Here is a 9,753-nt window from a genome sequence, read left to right as displayed (position 1 = left end):
ATGAAAACCTTTGTCTATAGACATCACTAGCAATCTCTTAAACTTCTCTCCTACGGGCTATAGTTGGAGATTGTCAATATCAAAGTTTATCTACTTTCTGGTAGATATTCCAGTCACGATTTTGCACAGAATAAAAAGATCATAAATCAGAAGGCACTTTCCCAATCGCATCATTTTACAAATGAGGACTTTGAAGCCCAGCCTTCCAAGCTACTAGCAGAATCAAGATTGGGACCCACATTCATATTTTAAAAATTTGACTTCTGTGTGAGACTAAAGCAAATAAATGAAAGTTTACTTGGTACAAAATTTATATTTTGACTAGTGCATTTGCTAATTTAACTTATATGGACAGTTTAGTTGAACTGGCATGAGATTTTGTATGTTTGTCCAGGTTAGTGTGATGCCCCGACAAATCCCAGAGTGATTTGAACAGTGAATACAGAAGTATTTGCAAAGTTCCCTTGGGGGAATGGGGAGAAAGGGGGAAAAATTCAACTTCCCCGTTTGGAGAATTCCTGATATTCTAGCAAGCAGTGGGGACAACCAGATCAATAGGCTGAGCCCTCAATCTTGGGATTTGTTTCTAAAAAACTTATCCCCGCAAAGAATCACCCCCAGAGACTTTGCTGCTCAGATGTGGCTTCTCTCTCTCAGCCAACCCGGCAAGCAAACTCACTGCCCAACCCCTCTCTACGTAGGACATGACTCCTAGTGGTATAAACCTCACTGGCAACGTAAAACAGGAATCCTAGATGAGCTGGGACTCAGCATCAAGGGATTGAGAAAATCTTCTTGTTAAAAGTGGGAAAAGAGAAACGAGACAAAATAAAGTGTCAGTGGCTGAGAGATTTCAAACAGTGTCGAGAGGTTATTCTGGAGGTTATTCTTATGCATTATATAGATACCCCTTTTTAGTTTATGGTGTGTTAGAGTGGCTAGACAGAAATGCCTGAAACTGTAGAGCTGTGTTCCAGTAACCATGTTTCTTGAAGATGATTGTATAATGATATAGCTTTCACAATGTGCCTGTGATTGTGAAAACCTTGTGTATGATGGTCCTTTAGTCTATGGTATGGACAGATGAGTAAAAAATATGGATAAAAAATAAATAATGGGGAACAAAGGCTAAAATTAAGTAGATTGAAATACTAGTCGTCAATGAAAGGGAGGGGTAAGGATATGGCATGTATGAGTTTTTTTTTCTGGAGAAATGCAAATGTTCAAAAAAAATGATCACGGTGATGAATATACAACTATATGATGATATTGTGAGCCATTGATTGTGCAACATGTCAAGAATGTTCAATGTCAAGAATGTTGGTATGCTGGTTCACTGTTTATAATAAAAATATTTTTGAAAATGGGAACGGCACCACTCACTATTACCTCTAGTAATGCACTAGGAAAATTTTTGCTTCCTGTCCGTGCAAACTTGAGCCCTGCTGGTCTGCAGGTTTTAGTTCCAAAAGGGGGAGTGCTTCCACCAGGAGAAATAACGATTCCATTGAACTGGAATCTAAGGCTGCCACCTGGTCACTTTGGGCTACTCATACCTCTGAGTCAACAAGCCAAGAAGGGGATTATTTTACTGACTGGGGTGATTGACCCTATCTTGGGTAACTACAACTGCAACCACACAATGGAGGTAAAGAAGAGTTTTCCTGGAATATAGGAGATCTCCTAGGGCATCTTTAAGTACTACAATGCCCTGTGATTAAAATCAATGGAAAACTCCAACAACCCAATCCAGGCAGGGCTACCAATGGTTCTGAAACTTCAGGAATGAAGGTTTGGGTCACCCCACCAGGCAAAGAACCATGGCCAGCTTTGAAGTGCTTACTGGGGGTAAAGGGAACGTGGAATGGGTAGTGATAAACATGAACATGACCACGTGACCAGTTACAGAAACGAGGACTGTAATGGTATATTTCTTCCTTACTCGGTAATTGGTATCTATGTATTTTTACATAGATCAAATATCTTTGTTTTCCTCTTTATTTTATTCCCTTTATCATATGACATAAGCTTGTTTTATGTTATGGTACTTTTAAGTTGTAAGGTATTGAGTTTAAGAGTGACTGCTACCCAAGGACTTGCACCCTATTCTGGAGGGATTTAATGCATTTCTGATTGTACACAGGACAATTGAGTATTGTTAGGCAAGGAAGACATATGTCTGTTATTGTTTTCTATTTAGAGATTAAGTATGGTTTCAGGTGATGTGTATAGCTGCCAAGTTGACAAAAGGTGGACTGTGATGGTCAGATTCACATGTCAACTTGGCCAGGTGGTGGAGCCCTATTGTCTGGTCCGGCAAGTGCCGGCCTGTCTGTGGCTGTTAGGACATTTCATGAACTTAAATCATGACCATGTTGGCTGCGTCCACAGGTGACTGCGTTCAGCTAACGGGAGTGTCTTTTGCAATGAGTGATGCTTAATCTAAGCACCAGAAGGCTTTTAAGGAGGATTCAAAAGAGACAATTACTCTTCCTGCTTCAGCCAGCCAGCCTCTCCTGAGAGTTCACTGAGGATCTTCATTGGAGCTGCCAGCTCACAGCCTGCCCTACAGGCCTTGGACTCTACATCCCCACCCTTACGTGAGACACTTCTGTAAATTTTGTATTTACAAATATCTCCTGCTGATTCTGTCTCTCTAGAGAACTCTAGCTAATACATCTTCTTTCAGAAAAATTCTGTTACTCATCTCATTTACAACTTAAAATTATAACGTAGAAATTTAGCAAACTTAATAAAAGTCTATGCTGTGAGAAGTTCAGGTCTCAGCTTTTTGGGCTCCATGGCGAATTAGGCACCCTGAAATGGATGCCTAAGTAACAATACAACATTGTATCCTGGGATTTGTGGCTCCTTGGGGTGAGAATTATATTAATGATTAAGAAGACATCAACATAATCCTTTTTATGCATCCCTGGGGCTTCGCTCATTAAAACAAAACGAACATATGTGAGAAAAACCATATTCTGTCTTTAATGCAATTATATTGCCAATACTGATAGATGTTGTATACAACGATATTTATAACTATCTTCTGCTATTTCTTCTAACGCTAATTGTCCGAACATATTTGTTTCAAAACCATTGTAAAAAAAGAAAGATAAAATTCACAATAAATGTACTACTTTTTTTTTTTTAAGTTTGGGATCCAAGACTCTTAGGGTACCCAATACTATTTAGAGCTTGAGATCCACCCAGGAGTATTGACAAAGTCTACTGACCGAACACTGGTGTTACTACCAGCCTTCTGGCCAGTCTGCCGGTTTGACTCCTTTCCCTACAGATTGTGCCTGAGTTTTCACTCTTTTCTACCGCCTGGGGGCCCGAAACGCTCCACCCAGTGCTGGGTCTTGAGGTTCTAGTCTCTCCGCTCCCCAGGCGCCAGAGTACCGCCGGGCGCTCGCCAGGGGGCGCTGTCACCCTCGGCTCCGCGGCCCCTCCTCTGACCAACCGTCGATTGGGCCGGCGCGTGACGTCACACAGTTTTAGCCAAACACATAGGTTTCGGGCCGAGCGTTGGGTTCCGCCGCGCCGCGCTGGGCGCTCGGTCCGCCTCAGCCGGGGAGAGCGAGCCAGGCCTCCTGCCGCCGGCGCCGTATCGCGGGGGCGCAGCCCCGGGACGGGCCCCGGGTGGGGCAGGAGCGCAGGTGGGTCGGGGCTCGGATGGGGCGTGGCGCGAGGGAAGCGCGGTCGGGGTCCGGCGGCGGCCACCGTGGCCGCTCCCCGCCCCCTCCCGCTGCCCGCCTGCGCTCCCGGGGCGCGGGGCGGGTGGGGGCGGGGGCGCCGCCCGCAGGTCCCGGGCTCGTGGCGTGCGGGCCGCGTCTCGGGCAGGCCCCCGGCGGCCCCCGCCTCCTCCCGGGGCTGGCCGCTGAGCGACCCCGCGGGCCACGGCGGCTCAGACGGGCGGGAGCGGGGTTCCCGCTCCGGGCTGGAGCTGAGGCTATCACGGATAGGCCGTGAGGAGGCACCGGATCGGCTCACTTGCTGCCGGGACCCGCGGCCGGTGAGGAGGTCGGGCCCTGGGTGTGTGTGTGTGTGTGTGTGTGTGTGTGCGTGTTTGTGGGTGGCCTCGCTGCGGTCGCGTCCGCCCGGGCTCGGCCCCCCTGCCCGTCCCTGTCCCCTCGCAGGTGAGCTGGCGCCAGTCCTTAACCTTCGTAGGGGTCGGGGCCGGACTGAGGCTCGGGTGCTCCGCTCGTCTCCCGGCTGGCGCTGGTCGGCTGCGGTTCGGCCCCGGTTGGCGATGAAGTCATAGTGCCGGGGGTCCGCGCGTGTGTGACGTCAGGGGTTTCCAGGAGATGGGCCGTGATGTCACCGCGGGCCCCTGGCGAGGACCTTGGCGCGCGGACGGGTCGGGAGGACCCGGACGGGAGTAAGAGGAAGTTCAGTCTCCTTTCAGCTCCTGGGATCCTGTGGATTTGAATAGAAAGTTGTTGGATTTCAGCGTTTTCTAATTTTAATGTAATAATCATCATGTTCTTTAACTTCATTTCGAACAGGTATTAGTACGGTTCAATGTAAGACATTTTATTTGGAACAGTCTAGATCAGGATAGGAGTTTTTGGTGGGGGGGTGGTTCTAAATTCATAGTTTGATGGCATTTGATTGAAACTGCTGAGAAAGAATGGAACCACTCTGAGTGCTGAACGTTCGGTTTGCTTTATTCTTTTATTGCTAGGCTATTTTGAAAGAACATATCTGATTGTTAGCATTTTTGTTAGAGAATGGCCGGGGAAAGGGACAGCAGATCTTTAATGATTTTTTTCCTGTTGTAAAGGAGTAGGGTGGGGAGAGGGGAAGGGAGGTTGAATTAATCTACCATTCTTCTTAAATAATAATTACCTGAGGATTTACTTTATCCAGGTTGTCCCTGTCCTTCCCATGCTACCGTGGATAATTGAGGTTTTCCTGTAGTTATAGCTTAGCAACAAGCCTTTTTCGTGGTTCCGTACTAAGACTGGGCTGTAACGTAATATAATAACAGGACTGCTTGCCTGAACAGGTAACTAAACTTTTGTCTATAGTGCTTTCAAATATGAAACTACAGAATTGATAAAAAAGAAGTGCTTTGTCTGTGGCTATTGTTTTTCTTCCAAAGCTTTCGGAAGAGATCACACTGGAAGAGAAGCTAGTCATTTGCCATACTGGCCTTTTTCAGGTATTCTGGCAATAGCGATACTTTCACTCATTATGTCTTCCTCATTAGAGAGTCATTTAAATTGACTCTAGTTGAAAAGATAGATGGCTTAAAATTGAAACATAATTACCATTTAGTGTAGTTCTCAATCTTTCCTCGCTGACCTTGACTTCCAATAATACTTTTTTTTTTAATTACTTCCTCCTCTCCATCTGTTCTTAAAAGCGATTGATAAGATATTGTCTTTCTAGACTTTGCAGCAACATGCATATGAAAGTTATGTAATGCCTGGTAACAAAGAAAATGAAAGCAAAATTTTACCCCTGTTAATTGCTGTTAGATTTAATTAGAAAGTTCACAATATATATATATATTTCCTGTAAAAATATGTATATATTTTTGTAAGATCTAGAACATAACATTTACCATTTTCACCACTTTCACTTTCAAGTATACAGTTCAATGGTGTAAATCTCATTTTGATTCTCATCACAGCTTTTGGAATTTGACAGCATTTTTTGTACTACTTGAAAATTGTAATTTTTTGTTTTAAGAAATTAGAAATTGTATGGAGACAATGTTGAATAAAAGCTTTAAGGGTAAAATTTGACCCTTGTATCCCTAAAGATTGTTAGCTTCCTGAGATAATATGAAATTGTAGCTATTGGAGGTGTAATCAACCTACTCTCTCAGGTGAAAGGATAATGGCAGGAGATTTCATAAATTGAAATTGGAGGAGGGACAAAAAGGACATTTGAATGTCTTTTTGGGGCATGCTACATGGCTATGTGTAAATTTGCATGTTAAGTATGCTAGTGTGAATAGGAGTGGATGAAAGTCAAATGTGAGTTTATGGCTGTATAAGTTTCCTAGCTGGTAAAACAAATACCGTACAGTGCGTTGACCAAAAACAGGAGTTTATTGGCTCACGGTTTCAGAGGCTTAGAAGCCTTGCTTCCTCTTGGGGTCATTATCTTTTGGCTGGCTGGCAATTTTGGGGTTCCTTGACTTTTCCTTCATGTGGTGATATCCTTTTCTCTCTCTTCCCAGTTCTATTGACTTCCAGCTTCTCGCTGCACCCCCCCCCCCCCATCCCCTCCATGGCTTCTCTTTCAGCATCCAGTTTCCTTTGCTTATTAGGACTCCAGCCATGTTGGAATGAGGCCCACCCTCATTCTATTTGGGCACACCTTAACCAGTGGCATTCAAAAGTCCTGTTTACAAATGGATTCACACCCACAGGACCCGGGCTTGGGACCTGAACATGTCTCTTGTGGGGGACATGATTGATTCTCCAACAGTAGCATATAAGTGATGACAGAATAGCACCTTATTGGCAGTGCATTTTTCCTGTCTATTTTGCTTAGCAGTTATGAATTTTTTTCTTCTTTTGGAAAATGAGTTAACAGGTTGAGAATAAATGTCAGGATCTTCTGATGTGACTGAGGAACAATGATTCAGGTATTAAAAAAAAAAGCTGGCTTGTGTGCATACTTGTATAACTTTTAACAAGCAGTAAATCATTGGAAACATTTTTATAGTCTGTTTCTACTCCTGGCAAGGATATTTTTCACCCATGCCTTGCAGTTTTGGGTCTAGTAAGCCATTTTTACTTCTTATAAAATGGTTTTATGGAAATTTATTTAATTGAAATAAGGTTTATTATTATTTCTTAACATTTTGTCATTTTATTCAGGTATAGTATTTGAAGGGACTAAATCAATTAACCATTTAGTGCTGTGGCAATTTTTCTGAAGGATTAAAGAAATGTCATATATTTTAACTGATTACAGAAACATAATGTGTCAAGATTTACAGGATGCAGCTAAAGTAATGTGAGAAATTTACGGTTATAGATGATTATATTAGAAGAAAAATGTAAAACCAGTGCTTAAGCTTCTACCTTAAGAAGCTAGAAAAAGATTAAGTTAAACCCTAGATAAGTAATGAAGGGAAATAATGAGAATAAAAGTGAATGAAACTCAGTGAAGTACAAAATGGACAAACAATAGAAACAAAAAAGTCAAGTGTTGGTTCTTTGAAAAAATTAATAAAATTGATAATTGTTCAAGAAAAAATGAGAAAAAATGCAAATGATCTTTATCAGGAATGAAAAAAGGCAGAATCACTGCAGATCCTAGAGACAAATTTAGAATAAGTATCTATTATGAACAACATTGCCATTTCATTTTGGACAAAATGAATAACCGCAAAACACACACACATACACACACACAGCAAATGTCATAAAGAATGAGAGTACTGCATTTTAGAAATTGTTTAGGATATATTTATTGGATGTTATGTTAACATAAGATACTTAGAATCTAAATTCTTATGAAACTTTTCTACTTTATTTCTAAACTTAAATTTATGCTCAGCTGGTTTAATTTTGACAGTTTTGATTTTCTAGTTAACATTAATCTTGTTTTAGTATTTGGGAGAGACCATACTTACCTTGAGAGACATCATTTAGTATTATCTTCCAAAATTTGCAGCTGTTTAGAACCAGATACTTGCTGGAAGCTACTATGGTATAATGAATGCCTTCCTTGTTAGATCATGTGTGACAAACGCAAAATTCAGCAAGTGCATAATCTACAGTCCTTTGGAAGCAATAACAACCAAAAATAGCAGATTAACTCCAAATGCATTTAGGTCATCTGCAATTGAATTCCTGTCAGTTTTAATCTTTGCATAATTTTTTTTCCCCATTTAGTTCATGTTCACAGTATTTTGAAGGTGATGAACATACTATATAACCCGCGAAAGCATTAATGATTAAAATGTAGGTGTTCTTAGTGTTATTTAAAAGAACCTATCAAGGAGGGCCACAGTGGCTCAGTGGCAGAGTTCTTGCCTGCCATGCCGGAGACCCAGGTTCAATTCGCAGTGCCTGCCCATGCAAAAAAAAAAAAATTTCTTTTAGTCACCTTGTTATTCAAGATGTAATGGAGAGGCTGGAGGGAACTGCCTGAAAATGTAGAGCTGTGTTCCAGTAGCCATGTTTCTTGAGGATGATCGAATAATCTACATATAGCTTTCACAGTGTGACTGTGTGATTGTGAAAACCTAGTGTCTGATGCTCCTTTTATCTACCTTGTCAACAGATGAGTAGAATGTATGGAATAAAAATAAATAATAGGGGGAACAAATGTTAAAATAAAAAGAAAGTTATTGAAAAAAAAGGAGCCTATCAACCTTTCGTTTCCAGCACCATCTTTTCGTTAGCTCTCCACAAAAGAAGCTCCACATCTTCCCTCCTGATATAATCAATTTCAGAATCCCAGCATGTACCTTTCCAACCCACAGCACAATGGTATAAATTTGAAACTCTCAACCATTATGTCAGTGTGGTTATTAAGTTATCAGGCACAGATTCCTCCATATATACTCTTTATTTATTCATTATTCACCCAACAAACACTTTCTGGGTACCTCTGTGCCAGTTACTCAGCCTGGGTCTGCAATACACAGATGAGTCATCCTTCTTGCAAGGACCCTTGACCTTTGTTTTAATAATGTGTTATTAAAATAAATATATTTTAATATTTGGGGTCTGAGGGGCCAGATTTGGGCAGAACCACAGATGAACAGAATCCAAGGATTGTCCTGGAATAGGGTTTATTGAGCTTTATTTGAGGCGTGAACTATTGTGTCTGGGCAATTTAAAGTCAGAGGATGTGATGAAAGGGACAATCCAAGCATCTTTCCACTCTCAGAGGTGTATATGTACCTTTTTCTTTTCCAAACTCAATCCCTTGACCTCTTTATACATTTGAATCCAAGACTCCTCCCACCCAGTCCCCCTCCCCTTAACAGTCCTGCCTCTTCTGTCTGCCCTTTCCTTTTGCTTTCAGACTTATACATTTTATTTTTTGATGTAAATTTCCTTTGAATCTGTTGTTTCTACCACTTATTGCCCTATTTCTTACTTTTTCTTTAGTTGATAGACCTCTGAAGTAAATGAACTTTGCATAGTTTTTGTTCCAAGTCTTCATTTGCTTTCTTCAATATTTTATTAAAAATTTAAAATATCCAGAGAAATGGAAAGAATTGAGTGTACATTGAATACCTGTATACCTGCTAAAGATTCTGTAAACAATATTTTGCCTCATTTAATTTTTCACCTGTCTTATCCATCCCTCTCACCATTCATCAGTCCATCTTATATTTATATTGTATTTCTTAGTAAGTTGCAGACATCAGTATATCTAACACCTAAACATGCCAGCATCCTTATCATTAACTAGATTTCAATATTTGTTTACTTATTTTTTAGATAACATTTGCGTGCGTAAAGTATACTCACCATTCCCTTAGTTTGGACAAATTCATAGATCTATATAACATGCCCCTGTCAAGACGTAGAGCATTACCATCACCACAGAGTTCATTTGCACACCTTCCAAGTCAATTTAATTAGCTTTTTAATCTCTTGCAATCTTCCACCAATTTCCTCTAAAATTACCCATTCAAAAGAGCTACTTTGTTGGCATTATACGTATTCAGAATATAAAGGAATGAAGAACAAAGCACGAGCCCTCTTTAAGCTTGTAATTTAGTTTGGGTTATAGCTAGTTCTCTTAGTTTGCCAGGGC

At 41.2% G+C, this 9,753-nt stretch overlaps 1 protein-coding gene across 11 annotated transcripts in view; it reads left to right on the top strand.

Moving 5' to 3' along the window:
- Positions 1-3,519: 3,519 nt before the first annotated feature.
- FBXO34 (F-box protein 34) overlaps positions 3,520-9,753 on the top strand; it is a 154,617-nt gene continuing 148,383 nt past the window's right edge. For 3 of the 11 annotated variants that reach the window (XR_013160222.1, XR_013160221.1, XR_013160219.1), the window contains exon 1: positions 3,527-3,665. The gene's annotated coding sequence lies outside the window, so the exon portion shown is untranslated. Of the gene's footprint in view, positions 3,666-3,887; positions 4,022-4,181; positions 4,515-9,753 lie in introns of those variants that run through there. The other 8 variants (XR_013160220.1, XR_013160217.1, XR_013160218.1 and 5 more) reach the window with 8 other exon arrangements.

Source organism: Tamandua tetradactyla, chromosome 12 (assembly GCF_023851605.1).
Source record: "Tamandua tetradactyla isolate mTamTet1 chromosome 12, mTamTet1.pri, whole genome shotgun sequence".
NCBI lineage: Eukaryota > Metazoa > Chordata > Mammalia > Pilosa > Myrmecophagidae > Tamandua > Tamandua tetradactyla.
Note: the sequence above shows the minus strand (reverse complement) of the source record. Positions and strands in the feature narration are given on the sequence as shown.